Source organism: Haplochromis burtoni, unplaced genomic scaffold (assembly GCF_018398535.1).
Source record: "Haplochromis burtoni strain Fernald_Lab_line unplaced genomic scaffold, NCSU_Asbu1 Contig_102, whole genome shotgun sequence".
In the NCBI taxonomy this organism is placed as follows: Eukaryota; Metazoa; Chordata; class Actinopteri; order Cichliformes; family Cichlidae; genus Haplochromis; species Haplochromis burtoni.
The window spans coordinates 431188-439926 of record NW_024582463.1 but is presented as its reverse complement, the minus strand read 5'-3'; positions in this window follow the sequence as shown (position 1 = coordinate 439926).

Here is an 8739-nt window from a genome sequence, read left to right as displayed (position 1 = left end):
TAGCCCTCTACTGTTTCCTGAGAAAACAAACCCACTTTTTTTTCTCAAATAATGCTATCAGCCACATCTCTGTCCAATAAAATGATGAGTTTAAGGTGGTGTGACTTTCATGGGGGGGGGGGGGATGTCTCAACCTGCACTACATGAGACATCTCCATTAGGAGGCAAGATAAAGATCACTATTTTACATGTTTATAGTGAAATAAATGTATATAAAGATACTTGTATGTGCATGTTTATGTTAATATTTTTTCCCCAAAAATTAAAAAGTCAAGCAGTAGAGGGTCAGAGTAGCCTATAAAGAAGCACTTGAGGAGAGTAGGCAGTTCCTTTGTAAAGCCCTTTGTGATGTTCTTTTATTGGTTTTTAAATGTCTTAATGGTCTTGGGCCTTCTTATCTCTCAGATTTGCTTTTACCATATGAACCCTTGCGGACCCTGAGGTCCTCTGGTACTGGCCTTTTGATTGTTCCTAAGGTCAGGACACATGCTCACGGAGAGGCAGCTTTTCAGTGGTATGGTCCTCGTCTGTGGAACAGCCTGCCGGAGGAGCTCAGGGCCGCAGAGAACGTACATGTTTTTAAGAACAGGCTCAAGACCCACCTTTTTAATTTAGCTTTCACCTAACGTTTATTTATTTTATGCTTATTTATTATATCCTGTTATTCTATTTACATTATTAATTTAGGTTTTACCTAATATTTATTGATTTTATTCTTATTAATTTTTTTTAACTTCTTACGCTATTTATATTTATATTGTATCCCGTTCTTATTTATTGTATCTTTTTTATCCTGTATATATTCATATTGGGTCATATCTCCAGTGTTTCCTCGGAGGAGGCTCTCTGCACCGGGGCTGTGATCGACCGTGGCTGCTGGGGCTCTGTGGGTCTTCTCAGCCTGGCTGGGGGGCTCCTTTGCCTCCCTCCTGCTGTGTGCCCAGTCTTGTGGCTGCGGTCTGTGACCGGCTCCCGGTGCAGACGGCTCCCTGTGATAGCGTTTCCTCACCTGGCTCATGTGTCATTTTACTCTTTAAGTGTGTGTGTGTGGGTGGGGGGTTATGTATCCATGATCGTTTATGTTAATGAGAGTATGGGGAGTGAGTTGGAGGGTGGGGTGGGCATGCTTTTAACCATGTAAAGCACTTTGTGCTACATTTTTGTATGAAAAGTGCTTTATAAATAAAGATTGATTGATTGATGTCCTGTGTGTCAAAGCTTTGAAGCGCGTGTCGGGTAATCTCGGGGGACTTTTTGTGAAGCGGGTCTCGAGGCTTGCTCTGATTACGTATGCAGTGACGACGTTCGAGGCCTCGCGAGCAGTCCGTACTATTATCTGATTTCTGTTTTTTAGTTTATTAAAAAGTGAAGCGCCACACACTAGTTTGTGTCATTATCCAGATGTACATAAGCATGATTACACAGTTACACAATCATACCAAAACTCTGTCCTGATAGTTTCCACTGTATCTTTTGTATAAGACATACTGAGACAATATTCAGGATAAATAACCATGAAAACAATTTATTTATTCAGTTTAGATGTTTACACATCACATCATTATAATCATTGAGCCTGTTTTACTTGAATCATCCACTTGATGTTGCAGTAGAGCAAATGAATCATCACAATGCTTCGAACCATGAGTCGACCAGTTGAAAGCTTCAGTTCATCATGAGGCTTCATCTCACCATCACGGTCTCACCATCACTAAAAGCCCTGTAACCAGCCAGTTTGAATGAGTGAAAAATATGCAAGAACCAGTGAGAGTGAAGTCAACAAGACAAAAATATATAGAGGAGTCCTCAGAGAGAGGTTAATCTGTTGTAGATGTTTAATTCAGTAATGAAATAATTAAACTAAATACTTAAATGTTATCTTTCCTTGTTATTATTCCATACATTCATTTTCATCCCGGACAGAGACCTTCAATTGAGCTCTGACCCTGGACAGGTCCCCAGTCTGTTTGTGTTCTTGTAGGTTAGATTTTCATGTATGTGTTGATGCAAGCTGCATCTATCAGTTTTAAAACCCAGTGACCAATGGATGGGGAAGCCAGATGTGAAAGACCAAAATACCACATTTAATAATAAATTAGAAAATAATATTGTTGGGTGATAAAACAATACCAATAGTCTTTCCCAAGAAATTGGTTTAAGCTGTGAACATCGATGTATAACAGCAGCCCAGGTTATGAGGGTAGAGCTTCATTTCCATGACTTCTTAAAAAAAATTAACAAAAATGTTTGTTATATTTGATGACTGATATTCAAGGGTTGATTACTGCTAATAGCGTCCCTTGCATGGACTGACAATGTCCAAATAGCGACAGCAGTTCTCATAGCTGAGAGCTTGGACGGACTCTTCAAAATTCCAGTATCAATATGATAAATATGCAACAATATTGCAACACTTGACGTTTGTTGATAAGAACCTCTAACCGGGCCAGTGTTGTGCCAAAAAGTGATCGCCCGCCAAAAAGTGATTTCCAACGTTTCCTTGTGTTTTTTTATGTGTAATATCTTTATGTATATTGGTAAACAGACTTTGGTGAACAGGGTTTACAAAGGGTTTATATATAAAAAATAAAAATGACATGTTTTTCAAGTATCTTTATAACTCTGTGTTATTGTGCTTATATTATAACCAGTCTGGTCATTTTTGTCTATCGTATTTGTTGCAATATCTGCTGTCCTCAGGGCCAGATTACTCTTAAAAAACACATTTTAATGTCAACAAGATCTTTTGAACTGGATAAATAAAGGATATATAAAAGTCACTTCCAAAAACTGATTGGGGCTTCTACCTTGTTACACATGTTGTTTATGGCTCAAGATGGCTTGATATCAGACACATATTTTTGTGCCTCTATTCTGAGCGCACGTAAAATATTTTTGCAAGCACATATGTTGCATTTTGAGAAGAAAATTATTTTGAGTGAAAAAAGATTAATTTGAGCGAACAAAATTAATTTCTGCGTGCAAGAAATGTATTTCAGTGTTTGCTATTATCCGTACACACACACACACACACACACACACACACACACACACAGACGTATACCTGCATCTCTACCAACTTGCATTGCACTTTCTGTGCTCTCCAGCCTCTTCTGTTCGACATTTCCTCTAATGCAGGAGAAATTATCTCCAAGAAAAGAAACTCGACCATCACACAGTGGAACAAATTTCTTCTCAAACAAAAACCAAACGGATAACCTTAAATGCATCACGTTTTTACTTTACAAGTTCATAAGCATTCTCCCTTTCATGTTCACAACCTCCTGGTCAAACATATGTATAAGAAAATTGGCCCAATATCATATTATTTATACACAGTCTTTCTGTCCAGTGATTAATTGCATGACATGGAGGCAGGACCTCACAGCAGAAGCAGTACTCCAGAATGTGTTGTACATTATTATATGTATATTATATTACTGGTATTTTTCAATTATTGTATTTACCAACATCAAGAAGTCACAAGCAAAGAAAGACCACACCATGGTGCATGTTTAAACAAGGAGAGTTTACTGGTCAAAATTTATTATTAAACAAATAGACAACATTTTTTTCACCTCCCAAAAAGCAAAGCAACGGCAGCTGATGGTCTTGGTCACTCAGGCCTGTGAATCCAGTTCCTGAAGAACTCCGTCACCATCCTCTGCAGGAATATCGCAGCAAGCTTCTCTCTGTCACCATAAAGTATCACAGCCAGTCCGTCAGTCTGGTGGTAGATGAGATGGAAACGAAACCAGGAACACACACGCAGGACAAAGAGCAAAATGGCATCTTCACCGTGTCCGTCCATTGCAGCTTCAAGTCTGTTAGAGGGAAGAACAGATCATAAGTCACAGTCAGTGATAGCTGCAGACACGTCAAAGAAAACACTGTAGTACCTTTTAAACAAGTAAACCTGTTGGAAACTTGGAGCAGCTAACAGGCAAAAGTCAACCAAACTTAGGAACAACGTTAAACCAGTACATTTAATCCTTAAGTTAATTCCCTTTATTAAAGATCCTTCTGTTTCAAGGGTTCACTGCAGTGAAACTGGCTGCATTATAAATCTAAACCAGAATTGTTGCCTACGATATTGCCACAGAGCAAGCACCTTTTCAGTAACTTATCTTTCTCGTAGAAATGTGCTCCAAATAAAGAACTTTGTGTTGACAAGATTATTAGTTTATCATTTATAAATCAATATCGTCGGTATTGACAGCATTTTTTTAAGTGAACATGTTTTAACCATTCCTCGCCGTCAGTCCCCTGACCGTGGTCGGGAGACACGAGGGGAGATGCTTCCTCCAGGGCCGAAGTTTGTCCTCCTTCGGGGTTAACTCCCTTCACTTTTGTGGAGTAGTGAGGCAGACAGAAATCAGCCGAGGCACCGGAGAGTACTGAAGAGATGAGGCTTTAATAACAGTACTGCACACTTCGAAAACACACTGCATAGCCTGTAGCCCGTTAGAACGCTGCTCCCGGTCGCCCTCTCTACCCATGACACACTCTCTCACTCTCTTTTTCCCTCTTTGCTCCCCGCGTTTCCCTTCACGCGCATGCTCACACACACATCACATACACTCCTTACTGCACCCAGTCACACACAAGACAGCAATTCCCTGCAACACTGTAAAAGAGTGGGATTAAGCGATGCGGTTGAAAAAAATTTGTGGCTTCCGTCACATTAAACTCTGTGAGGGATCATGCAGGAGAGGAGAGAGTGCGCAGATGTACGGGAAATTGAGGAGGTCTCAAATATCAAAAATTATCCACTTATTTAACTAAAATATTTGAGTTATAATCCGAGTATCATCTGAAAACTTCAGAATATTATTCTACGTGAACAGGACAATCTACTGATAGTTTTGTTGTTGTATAACTTGTCATATACTGCCTCCTTTTCCTCCCTGTCCACTTACTGCCTCCTGCCTCCGTGTTTGTATTTGAAATCAAAAGTCTGTAAATCTTACCTTTATCAACAATGCTGACGATAATAATCCGTTTCTTATTTCTTCTGTTTCGGCCTTTATAAGCGTGCTTTCAGCAGTTTTTATACACAAGTATGGGTGTGTAGGCGCACGGTGTCCCTCCCTCTCTACTAAAGAACCATTTCTTGATGGTTCTTTGGGGCACCTTTAATGGTTTTTCAAAGAACCTTTTTTAAAATGCAGTCTTTACTGCAATTTGCTGATTTGTTTTTTTAAGTTTAAATTTGGACAAATCTGTTAACACAATCATTATGAACAAGTTTTGTTCAACGTACAAACACTACCTTCAAGTGTTTGTATTTGAAATCAAAAGTCTGTAAATCTTACCTTTATCAACAATGCTGATGATAAGAAACCGTTTCTTATTTCTTCTGTTTCGGCTTTTAAAAGTCTCACCGAGGTTTGGCTGAACCGGTGGGTAAAGCAGTTTTATACACCATGGTCACGTGACTATACATACGAACCAATACAGCTACGCGGAGGGGCGCCCTCCCTGGAGGTTTGCCTACATTGATTTTTTGAGTAGGAAAGGGAGCACCATTCAGCACAGTTTAATGTAGCCAAATGAGATGCAAATTTGCCTACGTAGGCAAATGAGATACACATTTGCCTACAATATTGTAGGCAAACCTCCAGTATTGGTTGGTCACGTGACCATAACACTACAGCTCCCTCCGCGTAGCTGTATTGGTATGGTCACGTGACCATGTAGGCCTACATGGAGCTCCCTCCGCGTAGCTGTGAGGGAGCTCCATGTAAAAACATTTTAGTGCTGGCGACTGGCAGGGTGGGGGGATTGTCACGTTTTCCAACTTAATTGTGCACCTGTGCCAAGGCAACTGAAACAAAGGACAAAATATAAAAGTTTATTTTAAATATAGATTTTGTGAAAAAATAATGGAGGCTAATATGGCGCTCTCGGAATAATTAATTCCCTAATAGTGCATAGCGCTATTTTTTTATTAATGTTAACGGAATGTTTTTTAAAATGAACTGAAAGAATTTTTTAAAAATCCGAAAGGAACAAGAATAATTTCTAAATAAGGCAAAGCAAGCTTTACAGAAAACAGATTCTTCTCGTTTCTGTGCCGATGTCTGTCAAAACCAATGAACTTGTTTTATACATCCTATGATCTGACTGAGTGGACTGAGGGGGCTTGAAAGGTAATCAGGGAAGAAGGGTTTTTTCTTTGCCTAGTTGTTGCATGCTTTGTTTAACTAATGAGATACACTTAGCTGTTAGCCTTCCTCTCACTGGTTCTTACATATTTTTTACTCAGTCAAATTGGCTGGTTACCCAGGGATTGTATGAGCGAATGTATGACGTGTGAGCGTCACCTGAAAGCAGCCACATAGAGAAAAGTTCTTTGGAGATATCTTTGTGGCGAACACAAAGATAACTTATGATGATTCAGTTTGTCTTTCAATTCAGTGCAAAGGAGAAAGTTTGTTAAATGTTTAATTTTTACAGATACAATATTTTTGCTGATGTAAAATCAGCATTTTGTCATATTTGAAATATAATTCTAATATAGCTGTTCTTTATGTATTTTCTTTAAAACCCAGTGTGTGTGGCGTAGTGTGTGTGATGTGTTGTGAGTACTACAGCAGTGTAAACTAGCACAAAAGGAGCAGGTGCTAATTTTTATTTATTGATTCATTTGTGATTTTTACAGCTTGGGGAAACTGTAAAAACTGCATATTTAGTTATTGTTATAAATCTCCCTGTAACACCATTTGTTTATTTTATCTGAAAATATAGAAAACATAACATAACAAAAATGTACTTTTCATAATATTAATATCATTAAATAACTTTAGAAAGACTTCAATTTGATGCTTTAAATTTAATATAATAAAAAATATCTATTTTATATGTAAAATAATCTTAAAATATTGTCCAAAATTGGCAGTAATTTAATTTGTTTAATAGTTTTAGCTGATCGTCTGTGACACCAGGAAGACCGTACACCTGCATCTCTACCAACTTGCATTGCAGTCTCTGGGCTCTCCAGCCTCTTTGTTCCACATTTCCTCTAATGCAGGAGAAATTATCTCCAAGAAAAGAAACTCGACCATCACACAGTGGAACAAATTCTCTTCTCAAACAAAAACCAAACGGATAACCTTAAATGCATCACGTTTTTACTTTACAAGTTCATAAGCATTCTCCCTTTCATGTTCACAACCTCCTGGTCAAACATATGTATAAGAAAATTGGCCCAATATCATATTATTTATACACACAGCTGTCTTTCTGTCCAGTGATTAATTGCATGAGTTCATGGAGGCAGGACCTCACAGCAGAAGCGTACTCCAGAATGTGTTGTACATTATTATATGTATATTATATGTATTTTTCACGTATTGTATTTACCAACATCAAGAAGTCACAAGCAAAGAAAGACCACACCATGGCGCATAAGCAACGTTTATTGACCAAATGTATCTATTAAACATATACACACAACATTTTTTTCACCTCCCAAAAAGCAAAGCAACGGCAGCCCAATATCAGAGAGAATTGTGAACTCGTCGTAATGAAGCAGTTCATTTTGTATATTCAAGCTGCTCTTCATACTTTTGGCCATCAGGCGTCACCAGAGGACTGTGTTGAAAGTCCCGCAGAGGCTCTGCAAACACAGGTCACTGATGGTCTTGGTCACGCAGGCCTGTGAATCCAGTTCCTGAAGAACTCCGTCACCATCCTCTGCAGGAATATCGCAGCAAGCTTCTCTCTGTCACCATAAAGTATCACAGCCAGTCCGTCAGTCTGGTGGTAGATGAGATGGAAACGAAACCAGGAACACACACGCAGGACAAAGAGCAAAATGGCATCTTCACCGTGTCCGTCCATTGCAGCTTCAAGTCTGTTAGAGGGAAGAACAGATCATAAGTCACAGTCAGTGATAGCTGCAGACACGTCAAAGAAAACACTGTAGTACCTTTTAAACAAGTAAACCTGTTGGAAACTTGGAGCAGCTAACAGGCAAAAGTCAACCAAACTTAGGAACAACGTTAAACCAGTACATTTAATCCTTAAGTTAATTCCCTTTATTAAAGATCCTTCTGTTTCAAGGGTTCACTGCAGTGAAACTGGCTGCATTATAAATCTCCACCAGAATGTAAAAGAAGAATGAATACAGAACACAGACTACCCTCTCTGAGTACTCATCTTCATATTCTTGTTGTGCTTGCCTCTCACTGGTTCTTACATATTTTTCCACTCAGACAAATGCGTCTGGAATTCACCAACACACACACACACACACAAACACACAAAAAAACAAAAAAAAAAAAAAAAAAAAAAAAAAACAGAATAATAGATAAATAGTGCTTTGACTCATCGGATTTCATTGACTCGCAGACACCTGTCCCTGAAAATGTTTAAAATATAAATAAAAATTAGCACCTGCCCCTTTTGCTCTATTTTCCACTGCTGTAATCCTACACACTGGGTTTGTCTCAGTAGAGGAGCTTTTTCTAGATCCTGGCAGCTCCCAGAGATGGTACAAAGTTTTACCATCCGCCCCTGATCAGAACGTCTTTTTTTCCTAATTCTGAAACAATTTGAGAATGAGGAGATTAAGGTTCTCTGAAGAAAAGAAATTTCTCTTCCCCTTTCTCCCAAAGTAGTAAACTTCAAATTCATGAATGAGATCTACCAAACTCATGAATTCCTAAGATTGACATTTAATCTAGACATGAGCACGAAGGACTGATGAAGGACTAATGTAAATCTTCTCTCTTT